Raw genomic sequence first — 26,795 nt, 5'->3', positions numbered from 1 at the left:
AGACCCAGAAGACACAAAACACCCCAAAGACCCAAAATACCCTAAAAGGCCTAGAGGATCCAAAAGACCCCAAAGACCCCGAAGACCCAAAACACCCTGAAGACCCCCAAAGACCCTTAAATACCCAGAGAAACCAAAAGACCCAAAAGACCATGAAGACCCCAAAGACCCAAAAGACACCGAAATGGTCAAAAATGCCTACCCTCTGAAACGACATGTGGTGAGGCGCGCGGAGCACGCCGAGTCACGCTAGTTAATACCAATAATATTCCTTATCCCCTCTCCCCTAAAGGGTTTTTCCTCCTTGGACACACGCCATGTTAACGTGTGTAAATAGTTTAGCGTGGCATTTCGTGGGGACACACCAGCCTGGTGTTGGCTTAACGGTTAGGGTGCCGGCTTGGGATCCTAGGATCCTGAGTTTGAATCCCGGTCGATCATTGAATTAACGCCAGGGGGGTTTACTCAGCCTGTCATCCTTCAGAGGTCGGCAAATTGAGTACCAGTTCACTGGTAATTGGGGCACTGCATCAGCGGCAGAAAAGCGCTTCCAGAGAAATGATGTAACTAGCAGCCACAGGCTGCATATGAAACAACAAGAACAACCATTCAGAGATAGGGCAAAAAACGATATATAGCAAGATATATCAAAAAGTTGTGGACGGATTCAGATGAGACTTGGTGGACATGTTGGGTCTGTGACAAATAAGAATTGATGAAATTTTGGTGAAGATTCGAATCCGGATCCGGATCAGATAAAGTTTTTTTTAGTGATTGTTCACCATTGAGTGATGGCTAAAACTGATATATAGCATGATATCTGAAAAAGTTGTGGATTAATCCGGACGAAACTTGGCGGGCATGTTGGGGATGTGGCAAGGAAGAATTGATTAAATTTTGGTGGAGATTCGAAACCGGATCCGGATCAGATAATTTTTTTTAGTGATTCTTCACTATTGAGTGATAGCTAAAACTGATATATAGCATGATATCTGAAAAAGTTGTGGACGAATTCAGACGAAACTTGGTGGGCATGTTGGGGATGTGGCAAGGAAGAATTGATTAAATTTTGGTGAAGATCCAAACACGGATGCGGACACGATAATAAATCTTAAAAAATTTAAGCGATTCTTTACCATTGAGTGATGGGGCAAAAAACGATACATATCATGATATTTCAAACAGTTGTGGACAACTTATGATAAAATTAGGTGGATGAGTTGGGTGAGTGACAAAAATAAGCCAATTCGATTTTGGTTCAGGCCTGGATCCAGATCTGACTTATCAGTGGGATACAAAATGTAAACTGTTCAGCCTTGCGGAGGAACGCGCTCCACCGAGTGCTGCTCGAGTTTAAAAAGTTTTGTGAGGATTATGACAAAACTTGGTGGACGAGTTGTTTAGGCGACAACAAGCCGATTAGATTTTGGTTCAGGTCCGAATCCAGATCCGGCCAATCATTACGATACAAAATGTAAACTGTTTAGCAAGGCGGAAGTATGCACTCTACCAAGTGTCATTCTAGTTCTCTTACAGTCTCCCCATCTTAAAATGTCTGGCAGGTGGAATCTTACTATAATTCACCAAATGTCCGTCTGTCCGTCTGTCCGTCCGTTCCCAGGTACCGCAAAAACGGCTGAACCGATCGCAACGAAATTTTGGGTGGGTAATCCTGGGATGCCCTGGAGTAAAATAGGCCATATTGTTTTTCCAATTTTTTTTCCAGTTTTTCCAAATACCCTGGAATAATATTTACCGATATGAACAGTGATGTGGCTTTTATTGAAATTCTACAAATACTGTTTAGATTTTTATGATTTGCGTGTGATATGATTTAACGGATGTTTATATAAATTGTTCAAAAAAAAAAAAAAGCCTTCAATTTCTGATATTTTGCCTTTTCATTTGGGCCTCCCAATTGAAGACCCGCCCATAGGGCGGGTACCGTTGCTAGTAACTTATAATTCAACATTTTACAAGAATTAGAAAACATTTCATTCCAGAAAAGAAGACGACCAACAACATGGCAATGCCAACAAAGGTGGACCAGCTGTCCCAAGGTAAGTGTAAAGATCCTTGGGACAAGCGTTTCGGGATCTTCGTATCTACGGGAACGCATAAAGGTTGAAGTAGACTTTTTCCTGGAGAATCTGTAAAAAATAGTTTTACATTTGTGCAATTTTATTGTCCCCCTTGATCAAGTTATACAAGAAAAATGTAGGTGTAACAATTCTGGGTATATAAAACCAAGCTGACCGCCAACAGTCACATGTGCCGGGGAGCAGAAGTGTATTATTAACAAACCAGATGAAATTCAAGAGTCTGCAAAATTTGGTGAAGCATGTCCTTCTGCATAGTTGTGTGTTTTCATAGAAGCGAGTTCAAAGAGAATTGGTGAGTAATTGTGAGAATACTCACATGCAACCAATTGCCATCTGCCCAAGGAAATATCAAATATATTGAAGAGCTGATTTTAAAGAATTGCCCGATTTTGCTAAACGTGGAAATACTGAAGAATTGGATGTCAGATTTGGAAGAGACATGATGGATAGAGCATTATCACTGGGTCCGCGATTCAATTCAGCAATTCGACTCTGGCCTCGTCGTACCAAATACTTTAACAATGGTGCGTGCCGCTTCCTTGCTTGGATATATTCAGCATAGACATCTATAGGGAAGAGGACATTTCTCCTTAATTGCACCACTTCGTGCGAAGAGAGAACCGACATCATGGCGTCGACAGCACCCAGAGTGCCCCAGGAAGTTGTTTCACATCCCCCAAGCTCATTGGCTGTGCTTGTCTGAAGTCGAGTGTGGTGTTGGCTCATGTATGTGTGTGACTTGTGTCGCAGCTCCACTACAGTCTTAGACCCTGCAAAAGAAAGTATGCAATGAGGGTGGGTATCAAAAGGAAACTCGTGTGGCCAATTGTAACAGAGTTCCCAGAACTCTGACAAGGAGAGGGAAATATTTCTTGAAGAAGAATGTGACATGTGATGCGACATGGGTCCATCAATTCAATTCAAGCCAATTCAAACCACAGTCGAAACGAGCCAACAGGCAGTTGGAGACATTCTTGCTCCGCACTACAAAGCACTACGTAGCCTGGTGTTTGCTTAGCGGTTAGGGTGCCGGCTTGGGATACCTAGGATCCTGGGTTCGAATCCCGGTCGATCGCTGAATTAACGCCAGGGGGGTTGACTCAGCCTGTCATCCATCCGAGGTCCGCAAATTGAGTACCAGTTCACTTGTAATTCTCTGTGTGTTGTGTTACATATTTATATGAATGTATGTGAATTACCATTCAGGTCTTTGCTTATCCGTGTGTAGTATATTAAGGGTTGTTGTGATTGGAGGGTCAGGAGCCCTTCTGAACCAGTGGCCGGAAACGGAAGTGACCGGAAACGGAAGAGGAAAAGACACGAGGAAAAGGACGAGTTTTCTTCTTCCTCGCCCGCTCCGACAAAAGGTGGGATCGACCTTGCGCTGCGTGAAAAAGCGGCGTTCCGAAACCCGTCTGGCGAGAGGAGTTACCTGGACGTGTAACTACCTTTTGACACGTCAAGTCACCGTGAGTTCGTGCACGGAACCAAGCGTCCGGCACAGTTTGCCCCGTCTACAAGGACGCGTACGGGTCGCACGTTGGGCCTCGCGCGCGTTGCAAACCGCGCTTGGTTTTGCCCCGTCTACAAGGACGCGTACGGGTCGCACGTTGGGCCTCGCGCGCGTTGCAAACCGCGCTTGGTTTTGCCCCGTCTACAAGGACGCGTACGGGTCGCACTTTGGGGCCTCGCGCGCGTTGGAAGCCGCGCTGGGTTTGGCCCCGTTGCTTGGCAAGGAGGTGTGCGTTGCAGCAGCTGTCCCCGGTACGAGACGGCACGTTTGGAGCACGTCCGCCCGGGGTTCGTTCAACCGCCCGTGTGCGGGGAAGAGAGACCTTGGGAGAGACATTGACCACGGAGGGAGTCAGGAGTGGGGCTCACGTGAGGAATGTATAAGATGGCCATCTTAGAGTTAGTGTAGATGAGTTTACATCTTTGTGATATTGATTGCTGATTGTTGATGGTTGATTGCTCGGGGAATATATCATTGATTATTCCGGATCCTTGGTGTGGGGTTTCCTTTTGATTGGAATTCCTATTGATTGCGTTACGAAAGCTCATATATATAATACTACTTGCTGGCGAAGGTCCTCTCACGGTCCGGGGGTCACCGAGACCAGGTAGTCACCGAGGGGACCACGTAACAGAATTGGGGGCTCGTCCAAATTACGATTTGCGGTTTCGCAATTGGGTCTACGTCCGGGATTTAAAATTGTATAAAATAATAAAATAATAATTTTTATTAATTAAAATTTATTAATTAATTATTAATTGGTAAATTTTTTTTTTGAGAAATTGGGGTAAAATCTTGGGTGAAGGTTAACAGGTGTTAACGATAGGCACCATGGCGTTTGTGGCACAGAACTTTGGGGTAACACCGAGTGAGGCACAGTTCCGAGTGTTGCTAAAGTCGGACCTCTTGAAATTGGCCAAACATTTTAACTTGGAGGTCCGAACTAATTTGAGGAAGGCAGAGTTGCAGGCCACGGTGATACAATCTATGGTGGGATTAGGAACATGGGACGAGTTAGCCTGGGAGTGGCTACCCGAAGAACCAGAAGACGTTGAGCTCCGGAAACTGGAGTTGCAGTTACGGAGCCAGGAACGGATTAAAGAAGAAGAAAGGAAAGCAGAAAAGGAAAGAGCAGAAGAAGAAAGGAAAGCAGAAGAGAGGAGGGAAGAGAAACAAGCGGAGGAAAGGAGAGTGGAACGAGAACTCCAGGAAAGGTTAAAAGAAGAAGAAAGGAAAGCAGAAGCAGAGGAAAGGAGAGTGGAACGAGAACTCCAGGAAAGGTTAAAAGAAGAAGAAAGGAAAGCAGAAGCGAGGAGAGAAGAGAAACAAGCAGAGGAAAGGAGAGTGGAACGAGAACTCCAGGAAAGGTTAGAAGACAAAAAAGCAGAGGAAAGGAGAGTGGAACGAGAACTCCAGGAAAGGTTGGAAGAGAAAACAGCACAAGAAAGAACCGAGGAAAGGAGAGTGGAAAGAGAACTCCAGGAAAGAAGAGAAAAGGAACAAGCAGAGGAAAGGAGAGCTGCAAGGGACCTCGAAGCAGAGGAGAGAAAAGCGGAAAGGGAATTAAAGGAACGTGACATGGAGCTTCAGCAAGAAATCAAATTCAAGGAGCTGGAGTTAATGAGAGAACGGGGAGAGGCACCACCCTTGCTGACGGGGTCGACCCCTAACCAGAAAACCTGGGATGTGGGCAGACATGTGAGGCTGGTTCCACCGTTCAGTGAAAAAGAAGTCGCGAAATTTTTTCCACACTTTGAGAAAGTGGCTCGACAATTAAACTGGCCGGAGGAGGCATGGACCATACTCGTGCAAAGTGTGCTGGTGGGGAAAGCTCAGGAAATTTATTCGGCGCTACCAATGGACCAATGTGCAGATTATGAGGTACTGAAGAAGCACATCCTCAAGGCCTATGAGTTGGTTCCGGAAGCTTACAGGCAAAAATTCAGGAATGCCAGGAAGAGGGAGAGTGAGACCCATGTGGAGTTTGCCAGAGTGAAAGAAAACATGTTTGATCGGTGGTGTGAGTCAAAAGGAGTCGGGAAAGACTTCGAGACATTGCAGGACTTGATCCTGGTGGAGGAATTCCAGCAGTGTGTCCACGAGGACATCAAAGTGTACCTGCAGGAAAAGAAGGTACCAAAGTTGTGGGACGCAGCCACCATGGCAGATGATTATGCCTTAACCCACCGAATAGGGGTCCACGAACCTAACTCCTCGCCTAGATCTCCGCAGGGGAGGTGGGGAACAGCAGGTGCGGAGAACGACCATACATGGCGGCGGCCTCGAGATGATTATGGGGACAACTATGATACCCCACCGGTTCGAAATCAGAGGGATGCGGGCCCAAGACAAACTTATAGTTCGGGGGGCCCGAGGCAGACCCCGAGTTTTTCCTCCGGGCCTACTTGCGCATTTTGCAAGAAACCTGGACACTTGATGTCCAGTTGTTACCTCATGAAAAGGGACAACCCAGAGCGGAGTCCGACTATTACAACTCCGAATGCGATGGCTAGCGTAAGAAATCGCCATCAAAAGGGTTACCAACCATTTATTTCAGAGGGGTTTGTGTCACTGGATGGAGCCTCGACTAACCGGAGACCGGTTAGGATATTGAGGGACACAGGGGCCCATCAATCTTTAATGCTTGAAGGCATTTTGCCATGGTCCGAGGAGACGGCAACGGGGGATAGTGTTCGTTTACAGGGGATCGGGGGCGGTGTTAGTGCTCCCCTTCAGGTCATCCAGTTGGAGTCCGATTTGGTGTCAGGACCGGTCACCGTCGGTTTACAAGCCACGCTTCCTGTAGAGGGTGTATCTGTGGTTATCGGGAATGATTTGGCCGGGGGTCAAGTTTATGGTAACCTGAGGGTTGGTAAAGAGCCCAACAGGGAAAATAACACCACACCAGCTCGGGATGGCGACAAAAGTGCCAAGTTATTTGTAGGGGGACTGAACTTCAAAACAGAGGAAGAAGTTCTGACCTCTGTCTTCAACAGATATGGGCCGCTGGTGGAAGTGCGGTTGGTAAGAGACTGGGAAACGCAACAGTCAAGAGGGTTCGGCTTTGTCACGTTTGCCAGCACAAAAGACGCCAGAGAGGCAGAGAAGAATTGGAATGGCAAGGATTTGGAGGGTCGGACCATAACAGTAGGGAAGGCATTTCGTAGGCGTCGAGAGGTCTACAGGAGAGGACAACTGGGAGGTAGTTTTGGTGGTGGCCGCAATCAATATTATTATGGAGGCTCCCTGAGTTACGGCCGCTCCCGAAGGAAGGATTGGCAAAGTAGTGGCCGAGAAGGAGACCGCGATTCATGGGACTACAGGGACCAGTGGTCCCACCCTAATTATTAGGGAAGTTCTGAGAAGTTGAAGCACTGAAGGCGGCGGAGCCGCCGAGCCAAGATTCCTACACAAATTAACCGTGAACGCCGTTCCTAAAGGCGTCCATGTAGTGAACTTTCATGCACGGACTAACCGTGAACTCCACGTTCCTCAAGGCGCCCATGTAGAGAACTTTCCTGCACGGACTAACCGTGAACTCCGCGTTCCTAAAGGCATCCATGTAGTGAATACTCGGCTTGGCCTCCCGGAAAAAGTGCTATCGAGTTGCTTAACTTTGGATCTTTGATCAACCCCTTAACCTTCATTCCCAAGAAACTGACGGTCAAAGTCAGAGGGTCATGAGATGGAGTTTGATTTGGCAGGGACAATGTCGTTGTTGGTACTTAGTCCAGAGGGAGTAATCTGGAGGGGTTGTGGTGAAATTTTGGTGGCTTTATTTTTAAGTGATAACTGTGCCCGGGGGGAACGGATAATGTGGGGGGGGGGTTGAGTGATCTGGTTTGTTTCTCCAAATTGGCCGGCAAAGAAAGTTTTCGCTGGGTTCAAACTTTCTTTCTTGAAGGGGGGGAGTGTTACATATTTATATGAATGTATGTGAATTACCATTCAGGTCTTTGCTTATCCGTGTGTAGTATATTAAGGGTTGTTGTGATTGGAGGGTCAGGAGCCCTTCTGAACCAGTGGCCGGAAACGGAAGTGACCGGAAACGGAAGAGGAAAAGACACGAGGAAAAGGACGAGTTTTCTTCTTCCTCGCCCGCTCCGACAAAAGGTGGGATCGACCTTGCGCTGCGTGAAAAAGCGGCGTTCCGAAACCCGTCTGGCGAGAGGAGTTACCTGGACGTGTAACTACCTTTTGACACGTCAAGTCACCGTGAGTTCGTGCATGGAACCAAGCGTCCGGCACAGTTTGCCCCGTCTACAAGGACGCGTACGGGTCGCACGTTGGGCCTCGCGCGCGTTGCAAACCGCGCTTGGTTTTGCCCCGTCTACAAGGACGCGTACGGGTCGCACGTTGGGCCTCGCGCGCGTTGCAAACCGCGCTTGGTTTTGCCCCGTCTACAAGGACGCGTACGGGTCGCACTTTGGGGCCTCGCGCACGTTGGAAGCCGCGCTGGGTTTGGCCCCGTTGCTTGGCAAGGAGGTGTGCGCTGCAGCAGCTGTCCCCGGTACGAGACGGCACGTTTGGAGCACGTCCGCCCGGGGTTCGTTCAACCGCCCGTGTGCGGAGAAGAGAGACATTGGGAGAGACATTGACCACGGAGGGAGTCAGGAGTGGGGCTCACGTGAGGAATGTATAAGATGGCCATCTTAGAGTTAGTGTAGATGAGTTTACATCTTTGTGATATTGATTGCTGATTGTTGATGGTTGATTGCTCGGGGAATATATCATTGATTATTCCGGATCCTTGGTGTGGGGTTTCCTTTTGATTGGAATTCCTATTGATTGCGTTACGAAAGCTCATATATATAATTCTACTTGCTGGCGAAGGTCCTCTCACGGTCCGGGGGTCACCGAGACCAGGTAGTCACCGAGGGGACCACGTAACAGTTGCAAGAGGCGACTAACAGAGTTGGCGGCAGGAAGGGCATCCAGCCATAAAACATTGCTTCAAAAAGGGGACCACGGTGCCCCCAAAAAGGCCAACGCCTACTCTGCGGGGAAAAATGGCCTCTAAAGGTGGTCAACTACATCATTCATATTCAAGGTTCAGCCGTCAGCAATCGTGTTTTGGGAGCTGAACCGTTTAATTAACGTGGAAGTTTGTACAATGTGACATCAATACAGATAGTGACTTGTTATGCAATGAAGTGAGACAAGCAATGTGCAGATGACAGCCAGGTATGCCAACTCAGGGCGTAGCTTTACCGCACGACAACATTAGTCCTCACAAGGCAAATGTGACCACAATGATGCGAGCGATGGAGATGGATTGACAAGTTCTAAACCACACCCTAAGTCCCAAACTCCCTTCCCCAACGTCTAAAACACCCTTTTTATTTTACCAAATGAAGTGTCCAGATAAATTTACAAGTCCTCTCATTCGTGCAATGATAACTTAGTGGAAGGTGCACCTTTCCTACCAACAGATACAAGTGGGGTCTTCGCTGCAAAACTGGGTATCCGCCATCATTCCTTGAAAAATCAAAACTCAAAGCCTGCAAGGCCTTTGTCTGTAATCAATGTGCAAAGTACCAATAACACGTTGACTACAGACAAAGCCATAGGTAATGGTAAATAAATGGATATTCAACTGCCTTATTAGATTTGCAAGTTCCCATGAAAGTCTGACACACACCTTCATAAACATTGAAAGATAAATTAAATAAAACAAAAAATATCAATGGCTAACTCCAGGAGGAGAGGTTGGGTTGGGGTTAGCACGAGTTTTTGTTTCCTTCCGAAAGATGTTTGCGAGAATCGCAAACGTGGAACAGAACATGAAATGGAATAAAGAAGATTGAGCAGTGAACCTGGGCTAAAACACGAGGAAGCTTTCGCAACGCTGCCACAAGTTATGCCTCTCGGGAGGAATTGAGCAAACCGGAGCACTTGGCATAGCGCCACACAAACAGTAATGGATCGACCTCCTGAACAAGGCACCCTGTGGGGCGGCACAGATGCCAGTCACAATTGAGGGGAAGTGGGGTCTAAATGCCCACATTGGAGTGTGAAGGCATGTGCATCCCAGGCTTAGTAAAGAATGGCGGAGACATGGGTGGGATGTAGTGCACTTCTGTCCCTGCTGTTAAACAAGTGGTGCTTACCTCGTCATTGATGTCTTGCATGGATTCTTAAAGGAGGCCAACTACATACTACATCAGAAAAAGCTTGTCAGGGGTGGAGGGGGACATCACAGCTTTAACATAGCATTAACCGGTGAAGCTAAAAGCAGGGTTAAGCAATTGGTTCACTTTGTCTGTCCGTCTTTCTGTCTACAAACGTCAGTTTATGATCAAGGAACACCTTAATTTCAATTGAATGGTATATTTTGAACACAAATTGGAACTTGTATTGACACATGAACCTGCAGTTTAGAAATACTTTGGTTCGGAATTTGGCAAATTGTACGGAATCTCACCCCGATCGTGCATGAGCAATGAGCATGGAGGAGTGAGATAATTTTATTAGACTGTCTGCTTGTCTGAAAATCATTCCAAATAAGAAATACAAATAAGAAAATTGAATAATAAAAAGGGAGGTCATAGAGGACGCAAACAACAGGTACGAAGAACTAATGTGACGTGTTAAGTAAGGTGGTGCAAAAGACGCTGCATCAACGGCGGTAAACTTAATACAATGTATTTTTTTTTCTACAATCTATAAAATCCTAATTTTTTAAACCTCCATCACCAAAAGTGGACAAAGATTATGTTTTCACCACTGTCTGTTTGTTTGTGAGCAAGATATCTCAAAAAGTTGTGCACAGACTCGGACAAAATTTGGGGGAGAGGTTGGTTGTGTGACAAGGACGAAATGATGAGATTTTGATTCATATCGGATCCAGATCTGGCCTATCAATGGGATACAAAATGTAAACTGTTCAGCCTGGCAGAGCTATGCATTCTACCGAGTGCCGTTCTTGTATATAAATTGAATTATATGCTAGAACACTGCAGAACACAAATTGCCTTTTTGGCACTTTTGAAAACCTTTCATTTATCAGTACTGGGCCAAAATGTTACAGAATTTTACATCATCTCGACCAATCAAATTGCCACCCCCATGCCCTTTTTTCTCAAGACAGCATGTGGTAAAATGTTCTATGAGCTCTCTAGTTTGTTTATAAAACACATGCAAAATAAATCTGAAAGTCAACGTATTTGTATTCAGACTTCTTCGTTCGTATGCTAAATATGATGAAAACAGCTTGAAAATACCAAAGAAATGAACGATTTTATGTGACCTTGACCTTTTGACATCAAAAGCAATAGGCTTCAGTGACCCAATATGCAACCCCCTGCTCAAATTTTAAGTCAAATTGATGAAAATCGATGATTTTATGCAACCTTGAACTTTGACCTTTTGATCTAAAAAGAATCAGCTTCCAGCTTTTGATTGGTGAACCAATTCAGTGACCCAATGTGCAAATACTTAAAATTTCAGGTCAATTGGATGAAAATTGATTATATGTGATGCTGACCTTTGACCTTTTGACCAAATTATTAATTTGTCTTCTACATATTCTCATAATAAACCTTTGTTGAAAATTTGATGACAAATCTGAAATGGTAAATTAAAATGTCAGGTCAATTGGATGAAAATTGCTGATTATATGTGACGCTAACCTTTTGACCTTTTGACAAAATTGTTAATTTGTCTTCTACATATTCTCATAACAAACCTTTGTTGAAAATTTGATGACAAATCTCAAATGGTAAATTAAAATGTCAGGTCAATTGGATGAAAATTGATGATTTATATGTGACGCTGACCTTTTGACCTTTTGACAAAATTGTTAATTTGTCTTCTACATATTCTCATAAAAAAAGCTTTGTTGAAAATTTGATGACAAATCTCAAATGGTAAATTAATATGTCAGGTCAATTGGATGAAAATTGATGATTATATGTGACGCTGACCTTTTGACCTTTTGACAAAATTGTTAATTTGTCTTCTACATATTCTCATAAAAAAAGCTTTGTTGAAAATTTGATGACAAATCTCAAATGGTAAAATTATGTAGAATGGAATCTTGATCAAGAAGAATCACTCTTTTGAACCTCGAGACCTCATCATCAGCAATGACCTCTCCTGGGCTAACCGTATTTCAGAATGGATTTCTAAAGGCAGCTGCAGACTCAGCATTGTGCATCAACTAAATAATTCCTCAAATAAATGACAACTCACCACATTATATCTCACCCCACAAGGTGTTTTTCCATAGCTCAATGGAGTCGTGCCTTCCCCTATGGGCCGGGGATCCAGTATCACATCTAATCCGTCTAACCTGAAATCTCTGGATTCCAAAGCTCTCAAAATTATTGGCAGATGCCAGAAATGCAGACAGGTTGGTGGCCTGTTAATTTTCCGATCACATCTCCTCTGGTGGAGCTCTCTCAGCCCTCCGATCCTCCCTCGGTCTTCCAGCATGAACACATTCTTCCAGCAACGCCATCCCGGTTAAGCTCCTACAATCCGGGCTTTCCACACACCTCTATTCTTTTGTTGCTCTTTTTCCCTGTTTATGGAACTGCCTTCCAGAAGTGTTTCAATGACACTCTTCCCTTCTTCAAGCCAGCAGTGCACAACCACCTCATGACAGGAAAACATGACATGCCAAGATCCCCCAACTCTACCGGCAATCATTTTGTCCCTACCTAACCCAACCCTATTACTTGCAGGTTACTGTGTCTGCTCCCACCCTCTCCTCTCTTCTCCTCTTTTACTGTTCATCCAAACAGATGGCCCAGAGCTAAGGCCGACATATATCCTTGCCATGGAAATGTGCCAACATCCTCAATGGGGAATTGCAGGAAAATTGCAGGTCGCAATCGATATATGGATTCATTCACACGTTATATTAGACGATTCAGAAGGGGCATGGGGGAAATCACAACTGAGAAAACACAGTGTTGCCTTCACTGCTTTGTCCCCAATAGAGAAAGCAAACCTCAGACATTATTAACAGTGAGCGAGTCTGATAATGAACCAGGGGTGGGGATCCGAGCTCTGACATTAATACAAATCCCATCCCGTAGACAAACAGCAATTTGTGGGATAAGTAGAAAAATCCTCCGCAAAACACGTCAAGAGGAAGAGAAGTAGAAAAAGGAGCCAAATGGGCAGAATTCCACACACCTTTGGCATCAACATGAAGAGCCCATGAAATTCACAGCACGCACACATGGAATGCTCGGTGGAAAGAATGGGGAGTAGTTCAAGTTCATTCACAATCAATCTGCAACTCGCGACAATAGATTTACCACAATAATGACAATGTTAACCCTTAAAAAAAAATCTCCTGATTTCTCATGAGATCGGATGGAAATCGCATCAGATCTAGTGAGTGATTATTGGAAGGATAAACATGAAGAAAGTTGAAGTCATAACTTGTAATCGATATATTCATTGAGAAAAACAGCAAAACATTCATTTCTGAAACCTCCCACCTACCTCACTATTAGATGGGGTTCAAATCCCATAGACTGTGTTGATTTACCCATTCTATCCTAATATCCTTGCCCTGCGTCTGATATATGGAAGGCTCCCTCATGAGCCTTGGATCACTTGCTGTAAAAACAAGACCGATAGTCCCACGACGGCCTAGGCTGGCTTGTTTGATACTTTAGCTGAAGAGGATGGTATGACCTGGGTGGGGATAGCAGTTAGCTGTTAGCAAATAATGTAATTATATTTTTTTCAATAAATTCCACATTCCTGTGCCACCTTCAGTCAAACGTCAGGCATTGACAGCAGGTTCGTGAATTACTTGGACAAAAAAGGTACCCCTTCTAAATGTTGCTATGCCAAGTGCAACTTTTTTCGATTTTTCCAAGATGACGCCTATACCACGTAACCTATGACGCCATAATTATCATTAAAAAAATTCGACAGATGGAGCCGCTCATATTCTGAAAATTTCGTATACATCAGACGAACAGTTGCAGAGAAAAAAATGTTTTTTTTCATAATGATCAGATCAAGCGTTGTACTTGTCGAATTATGATGTCATAATGAAGGCACCGATAACATCATCATCAACATATCTGATTCCCCATGGGGAGTACTTGACAATGAGCCATGTTTCAATTTTTTTCCCATCGAGCGGTTTGGGAGATATAGAGGAGTAACGTTTTTCCAAGATGGCGTCCGTACCACGTGACCCATGACGTCATAATTATGAATGAAAAAACATATACAGACGGAGGCACTCCTATGGTAAATTTCGTGTCAATCAGACCAATGGTTGCCGAGAAAATGAATTTAAAAAAATTCAGACACGTATGTACGCACGTACGCCACATGTCGTACGCACGTACGGACGCAACTGAATGCGCAATTTCGCTTCGCGAGCGCAGGGTAATAAATCAAAATATAATGTTAAATCACGATTGTATTGAGATATTATCAAACCAGCGAACCGTCATCATCTGTTCACTTCCAGATTCGGGAGCAAAGTCCGTGTCGATCACATTTCAAAATCATAATTGTATTGAGGAATTTTTGAAACCTCCTACCTACCTTACGACACCCGCTGGGACCCCAAAAAATTCCACAGAAGGTTATTATATTTCCTTTTCGTAAAATATGCAACTGTAATAGTTACTAAAGGCTGTCCCCCGGTCATGTGACCAGATCCTCAGCTCTGATTGGTGGACGTTTGTGAGGGACAAACATACATACATACATACATACATACATACACCAGACGAATGCCGTTCCAACCAACAATGTCGTATGGGCTACGCCGTAAAAAAAATATGGAGACAGCATCCATGGAGGGGAAGGCCATGGGGTCACTGAGCCATCGATATGTACGAGGAAAGTTAGTGAGGAAATCGGGTCAACCTCACAGTCATCAAATAAATAAAATTCAGAACATGGGAAGGATGGCTGTCCTTGTGAAATATATATCATGGGATCTTCAATTTGGACAGCACACCCTTCAAAAGAAGGACAGTCTCTCCAATGCAGCACCTCCTGGTGACACTGCACAATGCAGTGGTCTTTGCTCAGATTGCACACAAAGAAACAAGAGCACAGCTAGCACCCGAACAAGCATTTCTGGTCAATCGCACCCAAAGATAATCCCATTCCAGGCCTGACAACTCCTCCGTCCTGCTCCTTTGCCTGTTTTAACTCCATTTTGTTTTCATCTCATCAAACCTTTTATCGCAGTGCAATAGTCAAAATAACTCACAGCTGCTAAAATAAACATGTGACAAGAGTCAAAAAATGTTTGGCTAAAACTAGGTAATGCCAATAAAACACTTAGACAGTAACAGGCTCAAAAATAACACTGAGCTCTCTGAATTAACCCAGGGCCAGATGGATGGGGCCTGTGCTCAATGATTGCAAGTTAAACCTAATGGCAGCCTCGGGAAGGATGGTGATCAGCATGATGCAACATGATCACATGACATCATAAGGGGCAAGCAGGGATTGATTGTGAAACACAAAGTATCCATGGAGCTCTACTTGCCAGAGAAAAATTACTGGCATAAGTAAAATTAAAAAAATTAAAAATTAAAATTAAAAAAACATGCACAGCAACTACCTTCTGGAACAACTTATGGAATAAATAAACAGCAGCTTCCTTTTCCTGATTATGGATCATGCTGAAAATTGTACAGAATACTTATATTGCTGTTTCTCTCCACTTTCAAATGCAACTTTCAATCTCGACAAATCTCACGATGTCTCTCCGAAAGGACCGCCTGGAAAATCCTCCCAACTACTTCCTGAGAAATCCTCTTGAGGGAGTTGCCAGTCAAACTTTTGGGTTTCACTATCAGGCGTGATCTTTCTTGGGCAAACCACATTTCAACGTTGGCTTCCAAAGCCAGCCGCCGACCGGGCAACCTCTGTTGTGGCAGACACGAACTCCGATCCACCTACAAGGCCTTCATCTCCTGCTTGATGGAATACTGCTCTCCCCTTTGGGCTGGCACCCCTGCCTTAAAACGTACTCAGCTTGACCTCATGGACACCAAGGCTGTGGCACATGCGGTTCTGCAACGCACACGTGGTCCATCATCAACCCCCTTCTGGTGAGACTACCTAAATCCAGGACCACTGCTCACCACCACTCAGTCATTCCTCTTTTTCCCACCTGTTGAACCAACATCCACATTATCTTACATCTCATTATTCCTCCAGAAGTCTGGTGTTGGCTTAGCGGTTAGGGTGCCAGCTTGGGATCCCAAGATCCTGGGTTCGAATCCCGGTAAATCGCTGAATTAACGCCAGGGGGGTTGACTCAGCCTGTCATCCTTCCGAGGTTGGCAAATTGAGTACCAGCTTGCTGGTAATTCTCTGTGTGTCGCAAGAGGCGACTAACAGGGTTGGCGGCAGGAAGGGCATCCGACCATAAAACATTGCTTCATAAAGGGGACCACGGTGCCTGAAAAAGGCCAACCCCCACTCTGCGGGGGAAAATGGCCTCCCTAGGTGGTTCATTATCCCTCCAGGTATACAAGACAGCTGTTCAACACCATCTAATATTATTCCCCATCGAAAACCATGATCTTTTCTTTTTCTTCCTGAGAGTTTGCGTCTGCATCCATCTTGTCCACCCTGTGCATCCCCCCTTATCCTTCATTCTTCCCCACATTCCTTACTTGTCCAAGTCTACGCCCATCTTGTTCCTCAACCCTGCTCTTGATGTGTTTCCCCCTCTCTTTATACTTTTGTTTTGTTACATCCTAATCTATTATATGTTCTAGCTTCTACATGAGCCTCGACTTTGTATATAAAAAGTCCTTCCAAAATATCCCCCCAACAAAGTGTACCAGTTGGCATGGAGTGTGGATTCAGCCAGTGTACATGTAATGCCCAAAGAATGGAACTGCAATCTATAAGCCGAAAACACGAAACACCACCACAGTAGTGTTGTGTTATTTCTTTCTTCACAATGAGAAACAATGCATTATATATGTAAAGGCATAATTTCAGCATCGTGCACAGTACAAGTGTCCCTTCACAATAGGCACCGGTTCACGGCACAACTTTCTGACATTCCACACTTTCATCAAAACTTTGGAAGCGACTTCTCGTAAATATCTCACAAAACATTCCCTGTTTATATGTGTGCTTGTTGCACGTTTCAAGCGCGTCCTCAGTATTTTCCTCCAATCAAAAGCAACGACCTACATCTGGCCATACCTCTTCTGACTCCTGATTGGAAGATAACACTCCGTTATGTATAGACAATCCAGTAAGCTCGTGCAGTGTGGAAATGTGCCACATCTGTCTCTGTCTGACCTCGGGTGAGTGTCAGCAATTTACTGGGTATGAGTTGGTGTACTTCATATTGCAAAATATTCAAATGATAAGCATTATGCCTGAAATAATGCCAATTTCAGGATTATATTGTCGTGTCCTTGCCGATAAAGACCGGCCTCGGACGAATGACCGATCGAGCTTACCTCCGAGGCGTTCAGTCAACCTATGGCGGTGTTAATATGCACGAGGGTGGAGGACAGCTAGCGCTTACCTGCACGGTCGGACGTGGCACGGGGTTCCCAAACCACTAACAAATAAACGGGACAGGGCAAGGAATTAAAGTTCAACAAATAAGGGATTTAATAAAAAATAATGCCAGGGAACAAGAAATGTGCAGTACTAAAATTTATATTTGGAGCGCCCCCACCCGGACTTGTAAAACAGCACAAGGGGATAAATAACTGAAAGTAATAAATGTGTGTGTAGTGAATGTTAGCGGGTACTCAGCTCTGGTCCCCTTGACCGTCTGGGGTCATCACAGGCCCCGCCCCACGTCCCTGCGTGGGAAAACACACTTTGGCGTGAAGCCGCGTTCACTGCCACGCTGACGCAAAGCGAACAGGCCCTCGTTCCGTCCTCGTCCCACGCTCCACAAAGCCCTGAGGTCTCTCAGGCGCACACAGCCGCCACAAAGTCAGCACCAATTAATCAGGGAAAAGATGTGTCGCTCCTTCACGCAGCCAGGAGCAGGGTGCGCACAAATGCCACCACCAAGAGCGAGCCCAAAATGCCACCGCACACCACGAGTACCCAGCGCAAGAGGGAGAGCACGAACTGTGACCGCTTGTGACCACATCCACGAAGCCAGAGAGGGAAAATGCCGGGACATGTCCTTTTTACCCTCGGTCTTGAACGTTCCATGATGACGTCCGTGCACGCTCCAATCAGTGAGTGCCATCTCATCGCTCCATCGCCCTGACCAATCATCACCTTTCGGGGCGGGGCCTCAGGGCCCTACTTGCATGGAGTTGCGATGACTCAACTGGCGGCGTCAGTGGTACTTGAATGTCCTGGTTCCGATCAGTTTATTTAATGTTTATAATTACGTGCCGTTCGCTTGGCTGCTCGTGTGTGTAGTGCAGTGTCATAAGGAACAAGGGAAATATCACAGAGGTCATTTACATACAGGGGATTTCCCCCTAAATCCTAAGCCACATAGAACAAGAGCCACCCTCCATATGGCCACACGTCACACTTAATCCGAACACACGGAGCTGACTTAAGTTGCAGGTTTCTTCTTCTTCATGACAGTCGGAGCACACTACCCTATACAATCCGATCTGGCCCTAAAGTATTTCATTGCCTACCCCCCACAAGCGTAACAATATCATGACATCTTTTGGTATCATAACATCCTCAGGAAGTTATTTCAGCTATTCATAGCTATTGAATTCATAGCATTCATAGCTATAACATCCTCAGCTATTCATAGACAACCGTCACCTAACACTACTCCAATTCCAAAAATAGCCCCCCCGAGTGGGATGATGGTCATCTCTTGAGGTTGTAATTCAGACCTATGCTGATTTGGGGGGACCTCCCCTAGGAGCCCCCTGATCCAAAATCGAAGCCCGAGCGATTGTGCGGGCTACACTCTTGTATTCATGTGTTAAATTTCAGAACAATCAGCAGGGTGATAAGGGAGGATTAGCAAAAATAGTAAAAAGTTAACTGACAGACGGATAGGCAAACATCAGGACTTCATGACTCATTTGATAAGTTCATCTCTTCAATAATCAAGATGAGAGGACTGAATAATTTCAACAAAAACGTCAAAAAGAGCTGGTCCCATGCGTCCAAAAACTATCCTTATTTTACATGTTATGCATGCCTGCATATGTACTTGTAGTGTAGTACTTTTTAATTCATTTTATATATCTGCAGATGTTATTACAGTCATTGCAATAAAAAATTCTTCATTATCTTGATTTCCATTTTATATTGTAAATCATTCACACAATTCAGCTTCTGGCTGCGATGATTTGATAATAAAACCATTAATTGAACCATGAATTGAATTGAATTGAATTAATTTTCAGCAATTAACTGAAAGAGTGGCAATTTCAAAATGGTTATAAATAATTGTTGTGTTCCTGAATGCAAATTGGACTTACGATTATATAGGAAATATGAGAAATATCCATTGGTGAGAGTTGTTGGGTTCGTACCCTTTGACTGTTAGTACAAGCAAGCAGTGGCAGTGTACAGTGCCTTTAGAAAGTATTCACACCCCTTGACTTTTTCACATTTTGTTGTGTTACAGCCTGAATTTAAAATGGATTGAATAGAGTTTGTTTTGTCACTGATCTACACATGACACCCCATAATGTCAAAGTGGAATTTATTTTAGTGGAATTCCTCCATAATATATCTACTGTATTTCCTCCAATAAAAACCATATATACATTGATACATATTGTCGTGTCCCCGGGGTTAAGACCCCAAGAGGACGAATGACCAAAACAAGCTTTTACACTGAGGCGTATACCAAACTTGGCGTTAGTGACACACACGGGAAGGTTCGAAGTCTTACCTGATCGGAACACATGCAGGGGTTATCCGAATCCACAAACACAAATACGGGACAGCAAAATCCACAATACAAGAAAAGTAAGATTCGACAAATAATGATTTAATGAAAATAAATGCAAATAACAATGAAAGGTGAGGCAAATACTAAAATTCCTAATTGAGACGTCTCCACTCAGACTCATGTACAAACAAATGGAAAAGATAATGAAAGAAAATAAATAATGTTTTGGTTATCAGCCGGCACTCAGCTTTGCGTCCCCAAATGGCTGGTAAGGCTTGCTGGTTGTCGTTTCGAACCACCGCGTGGGAAACGTACAAATGGCATGAGTCACTCTCCTCGACGTCCAGAGGAAACATGATGCGGTCCCAGTCCACCACCGACGTCGATCCTGTGCCATGTAGTCCCAACTGTCCAGAACCGCTGTTTCTCAGCAGCCCTTTACGAAGAGCACACACGAGCCAAAGACCACAAGCCGCCAAGCCAATCGCGTCCAAGACAACGGAGAGATAATGAAGAAACAGTCCCTCATGCGCGACCCAGCTAGAGAGAGAGCAAGATGGTGCCACGGCGTCTTTTCTTGTTCAGCTCTCGAATGTTCCACGTTGACGTCTCACACTGTCCAATCACCGAGCACTATCAATCATCCCATCGCGCCTCCACCAATCATGAAAGCCGGGGTGTGGCCTCATCACCACGAGTCGTCGGGGGTGGAGTCCAATCTCCGTTCGGGAATGCTCGGATGACGTCAAAGGCCGTGAGATGGGATTTGACTGGCAAATGTGTCGGGTTTGTCGGACCTGGCGACGTGGTGAGCGAATGGGTCATTTGTTATAATCGCTGTTGTTTTACTGAGCCCTCGATTTCCTGGCTGGCCAAATGTAATAAGAACATTTGGGAAAAATCACAGGGAGGCAATCACGTACAGGGGAATTTAACCTTACAGACCCTATAATTAATTCGCACAAAACGACCCGCCTTATGGCGACATGCAAACGCTCTTACCCGGACAGACGGCCTACTTATGTACATCGAGATGGCTTCGCGGCATACGGAGCATTCTAAACCTACACTATGTGATTCTATCTCGAGTAAGGTATTTCATCCCCTCTACCTCCACAAACGTAACAATATGGAGGGAGGGGGAGGCAAGGGACAGTTATTAGAATTAAGGTATAATCCCCCTATTTTGTTCGCATATATCATAAAACGTTTGAACCATGTAAAGGGTGTTTCCCTAAAGAATGCCTTTTTTCCCGAAACGAATCATCCGGTCGGGAAAAAAGGCATTCTTTAGGGAAACACCCTTTATTAAGGACACATGAATAGGAATAGGTCATCATGTTTGTGTGCCAATGGGAGATGATGTTGTAACTGTTACCGTCTATAAAAGTTAAGGTGCCTTGTGCCTATGTTATTACGTGCTGAACTAAGCAGAATCTGGGCTTCAGAAAAGCCTTTCGGGTGTAAAATTGTCCACGTTTCTGCACACCTTTCTAATCCTCCCCTCACACCCCACGGTGGAGGAAAAAGCTCTGACACTCCAAACTTTGACCCTCTGGCAACATCGTTGCCCTTGATTGGCAACGAGGTAGCCGGCGCGCAATTCACCTCGCTACTTGGTGGTCACGATGCTGATTGGGTTGGGGTCGGCTCCGCTGATGGGGTCACTTTACTGTCACGAGGTGGGAGGGTGGGTTTGTTTGTCTGTCTATGAACAAGATATCTCAAAAAGTTGTGGACAGATTCGGCCGAAATTTGGCAGAGAGGTAGTATATGTGACGTAGACGAAGTGATAAGGTTTTGGTGAAGATCCAGATTCGGATCCGGCTACTATAATTTTAAAGTGATTCTTCACCATTGAGTGATCGGGCTAAAACCGACACATAGCAGGATATCTCAAAAAGTTATGGACGGATTTGGACAGAACTGGGTGGAGCTGTTGGGTGTGTGACAAGGACTAATCGATTTGATTTTGGCGAAGATCTGAATATGGATTCGGATAGGATAATTATTTCATTTTTTAAGTGATTCTTCACCATTGAGAGATCGGGTGAAAAGCGATATATATAACATGATATTGAAAAACGTTATGGACGAGTTATGACAAAACTAGGTGGACGAGTTGGTTCGGTGACAAGAACAAGCCGATTAGAATTTGGTGTCAGGTCCGAATCCAGATCAGTGAGATACAAAACATAAACTGTTCAGCTTGGTGGAGGAATGTGCTCTACCGAGTGCTCTTCTAGTTAAGTATTGCGATTATTTATTTATTGTGTCTTCACGTCTCGCGATTTTGCTCATGTGCTGTCTCATTCCTTTGTCAAATTGTTTTGTATTCCTCAAGTTTGCTTGCACGTCGGTCCTTGACATTCCAACCTCTGCAAACCACTTCAGTTGAATTGATAATCCTTGGGGGGTTAAATTTGGATTCTTAAATGTTTAGACCAGCTCATTCAATCACAAAGCACCCACAACTGCTTGGGTTGTTTTGTGACAAATTCATCTTAGAGCAACTATTTTTGAGGCAAATGACCTCAGCATGCACTATACTGTACTTGTCCATCGTTACTTGTGGTTTTGGATGGGGGCTGTCCACGTGACAATGCATACTTATTGGTTTCCCTTCAACTACCTATAGTCAATTTATAGACGGGCTAAGATTCAAACCCAGGGTAGACAGCTTAAAGATGAGAGTGGGTACCTCTAGGCCATCCTGCCAGCCCCCATGGCCAACCTGAATAAAGAATAAATTGGAATCTCCCGCGATGAAGCTAACTCCGAGGGCCTTTCACTCACCGCAGGCAGGTTGGTGGTCTTTCCGTCTTCTACCGACTCCTCTCCGGCCTTGCTCCTCCAGCTCTCTCTGGGCTCTGTCCCCCAAATATTCCTACAGGTCGCCCAAGATCTGCCTGCAACCCTCTTATGGTAAAACTGCCAAAATCGAGACTCTCTGCTCACCTTCACTCCTTCATACCTCTTTTCCCCCACCTCTGGAACAAACTCCCTCACTCTCTTCAATCCCACTCCTCCCTCCAGGTCTTTAAAACAGCTGTTCACCACCATCTCTTATCTTTCCCCATCCAAAACCTTGATCTTTTCTACCCCCGCTAATTTCACCCCAGATCCACTTTTTTGAAATACCAACTTCTTTCCTGGAAGTCCTTGCAGTGTCCTTGTGTTTTATACTTCTCCCACTCCTCCTCCCCCCAAGCCCTCTCCCTCCCACAGATCTCCCGATATCCCTGCTCTCAAATGTTGTGTTTGTGTGCTTCCCCTTCTCTCCCCATCTTGTCTACCGCTACCCTTTTTATATACTTTGTGTGTCTGTTTGATTTTTTGTGGAATAAATGTTCGCTCTTTCACGAGCCTCGATCCTGTATACAAAAAAAAGAAAAAAGAAAGAGAGAAAAGAACCACCTTTCGAGGCCATTTTTTCCCCGCAGAGCATGGGTTGGCCTTTTTCGGGCACCGTCGCCCCCTTTTTGAAGCAATGTTTTACGGCCGGATGCCCTTCCTGCCACCAACCCTGTTAGTCGCCTCTTGCTCTAACAAACCAGCGAACTGGTACTCAATTTCCAGACCTCGGAAGGATGACAGGCCGAGTCAACCCTCCTGGCGTTAATTCAGCGATCGACCGGGATTCAAACCCAGGATCCTAGGATCCCAAGCCGGCACCCTAACCGCTAAGCCAACACCAGGCTAAACCATACTAATTTGTTCAATTCAGTCACTTACAACAAATTCTTCAACTGAATGAGAAACTGTAAGTTTAAACGGAAACCCTAACATAGATCAGGCTTGATCAGTATGAATATATAGGTTTACTATGGGGTTGATTGATTGGTCCTTCATGCAAAAGAAAATACTTTGAGGAAGCTTCACCAACACATATGGGGAAAATGGAAGCTGTACAGATTAAAAGCATGCACGGTCTCTTCTAAACAGAACGTTTTGGTAGAGATATAGCCCAATGAGACAGCCAGTTTGAGAGGCCCTCCAAAAAGCATCGAAGTATGCACCTTTAGCACCAGGGCGCCAAATAATAGAGTTGGCATGTCTATCCCTGACAATATAATAATAAGCTCAACAAACACGTCACATTGAGACATTGAGACATTGAGACATTGAGACATCACATTGAGACACGTCACATTGAGCTGGGCAGAGAAGTTTGCTATTATTGGGGTGCCTTGCTAGGCGGTCTTCTCCTCAATGTGGTCCATCGAGTATTTTCTTGAAGTCTGGGAAACTGAAGCCTCACGGAGAGATGAGAACCCGACTTGTGTACGGTGCAAACAGGCCCGGCGGGGTGTCTTCCTTGGAAAATGACATGTGGAATAACTTCAACCGAGTTGGCACATTTAAAATGAGAGAATCTCCTTCAATGCAATGACGACAGATTCAAGACCATCTCGCACCAAATAAAAACTTCCTCTTCATCGCCGCCGCTGCGCGACGTAGCCGCCAGTTGGCAAGGTGTACGCACAGTATCTTGCCAACGCCATTAATCTCACAAATCTACAAAGGACACCAAGTGGAAATTCCATATGTATGTATGTAGGAAAGCCTTCTGCTTTTCTGCCTGGTTCTAGGACATGCCACCTGTCCTGATGCTCGCACCATGTCTAGGCAGTGCTCCACCTTCAGCCAAGGTGCGGTCAGGATTGCTTGGAATGTGCACCCAACAAGTGCCGGTCATTGCTTTCCCTCCCTTGGGCCGGCAGCCAGACAGCATCCCCCACACTCCCCCTCTCCCCCACCACCACCACCTTGTTCAAGCTGAATGCCTCACTCCCGCATCCCCTGGTATGTAGCTTCTTTGCTCGTCACCAAGTGGAGCAAAAAAAGAATCACCTCTCCCTCCTCACCAACCCTCGACTCCACCAGAAATCCAAAATGAGAGACCGGCTTGCTGGCAGGTGTCCAGGCTCGGTGTCAGTGAAGCCAGGAGCCAAGCCCCCCTTCCACCAGATGCAAAGCTTCAGCTCCTTAAACGGCTCTGGCTTCCATGAGAAGCAAGCACACAGCCTAGCAAGAGGGAATCCAAGAACCAGATTCTTGCCCTTTTGGATCTTTGCACATCAAATGCCCCTTACCACCTATCGCATTAAGCATCGTATCGAATAAAATGCCCCAAAAAGGTCTCTGACGGATCACGTTACCATATATAATACAGCAAGCCAACATGCTCGGCCTGCATATCGTTCGATGTCAGAATCATTTTGACAACCAAGTAGAATAAGTCTTTCAAGCTCATAAAACATGTCTGCTTGGTCTGAAGCGACGTTTCACCGACGTACATGTAATATGTAAGGAGCACTTCACATAGGGTACTGCGCGAGGACATGGAAAATGGTTTGGAACTTTTTCAGATACAGGTGGATTTGTCCGATCCTTTTAAATTAATTATTAAGTATTTTTATTTGGATATAAAGAAATGTCTTTGTAAAATGTTTGGACTATTGTGAGGATTCTGTTTGTACAACCTTTGAACACCTCATGTAGAAATTCGTACAGTTAAATGATCCGATAAGTGTTGATTGTTGCAATGAAAAATGTAATGGAAACCCGGGCAGACGAACAATCAATGCCATATCTTTCCAATACCAATTCGCATTCCACATTATTGGAACTGTCGGTTTCAAATCTTGCGCCCTGGTCTTGGCAAATTGCTATCTTTAGTGCAACATCACAATCCCCAATCCCATGATACAGTATCCACCTGGTGTCATGCCCAGGGTCCATTTGCAACAATTTGCCAAAGATTCCTGCGGATGCTCACACATTGGATTACAGGCTCGAGTAGTTACGAGGCCGATGTGAGGACAGGACTCTTTCTGTACCTGTAGCCTCTGGGCAGTTCCAGACCACCGATGGTCTCATTTCACCATGTCCAACACACCTGCTTCCAATTGGCTGGGCATAAAACAGGCGCAGTGGCTGACGGAGTACACTTATCATCAAAGCTGTACCAAGGTCCTTTGAAATCCAGGCAGGGCCGGTGAAATTGCATGGCCATGTTCGACCATGATTAATGTTCCAGTCTGGACACTCTCCATAGCCTCTTCCAGCGAGGACCTGGCAAGGAGTCGCGCATGTCAAAGTTTCTTGTGTCGTCGCAGAAAGAAAGGAAAACCGAGGTTCTGAAGAAGATGGCCGTGGAATATTTTGCTTTGACTGAATCTGCACAAATTTCATGGTGGGCAATCATTGCAAATCTGCACACTCTGGGATTTCCTACTGAAGTTAGCAAGCGGCATTTTCTTATTTTGGGATAAATTCAACAATGCGTATCTCCACCTAAGGAAGCACGTCGTGTTCACCGAAAAGCTAAAGTTTCTGTATTTAAAAAAAAGCTGAAGTTTCGGTTTCGGGAAAACCGTAAGTTTCGGTCTTCATTGCAACAGTTGTCAAGAAAAAAACAACTTTTGAACCACGAATCTGCACGACTGTTTAGGTCCTCCATATTGAATTACTGTCAGCCAAAAACCAGCAAACTCACTAATAACCTCAAGAGAAGATTTCATGCCTGCTGTCTGATCTACCTAGCATTGCACACTTTGAAGTTGACTGTCAGGTTCCTCAAGGCAACCTGGGATGAGTGTCGGAATGGTGCCTACAAAACGCAGTGAGACGCAAAGTTCCCCGTAATTGTTGATCAAGAGACAAACATCACCAGTGGTAGATCAACAGCAAAAGAAAGACTATTTTGCAGCTCGAAACATCAATAACCAGAATATCATCAGCCTTCCATCTTCCTCCAATTTCAGTTTTGGCAACTGATGATGATGTCATTTTCACTAGCCAAGGACATCACCAATTGATCACTATCAATTGAATCTCAGATAACTTTGGAATGATTTTAGTGACATGGATAATGATGTAGTGTTTACCTAAACCGAATGTAGTGGATAATATTAATATTGACCACAGCAGAGTTTAAAGTTTGTTTCTGAAAAAGTTATTTGCCTTGTCCATTCCCAAAGGGATGGGAGAGACTGTTGTAACCAGTCCGTGTGTGTGTGTGTGTGTGTGTGTGTGTGTGTGTGTGTGTGTGTGTGTGTGTTAAGGTCTACTTTAGCTTAACATATATATTCTCAAGCCTGGTGTTGGCTTAGCGGTTAGGGTGCCGGCTTGGGATCCAAGGATCCTGGGTTCGAATCCCGGTCGATCGCTGAATTAACGCCAGGGGGGTTGACTCAGCCTGTCATCCTTCCGAGGTCGGCAAATTGAGTACCAGCTTGCTGGGATGAATGATCCCGGTGTGTACCCCGGCTTAGAATAGGTACACCGTATCCCTGCGTATTGGCGTCAGGAAGGGCATCCGGCCATAAAAACATTGCCTCAAACAGGGAAC

At 45.0% G+C, this 26,795-nt stretch overlaps 1 protein-coding gene across 2 annotated transcripts in view; it reads right to left on the bottom strand.

The window, feature by feature from the left end:
* GLIS2 (GLIS family zinc finger 2) overlaps nucleotides 1-26,795 on the bottom strand; it is a 129,795-nt gene that overhangs the window by 47,064 nt on the left and 55,936 nt on the right. The gene's annotated exons all lie outside the window — the stretch shown is intronic.

The sequence above is a fragment of the Myxine glutinosa genome, chromosome 5 (assembly GCF_964187855.1).
Source record: "Myxine glutinosa chromosome 5, kmMyxGlut1.1, whole genome shotgun sequence".
Taxonomy (NCBI): Eukaryota; Metazoa; Chordata; class Myxini; order Myxiniformes; family Myxinidae; genus Myxine; species Myxine glutinosa.
This window is presented reverse-complemented; position numbering and strand designations above follow the sequence as displayed.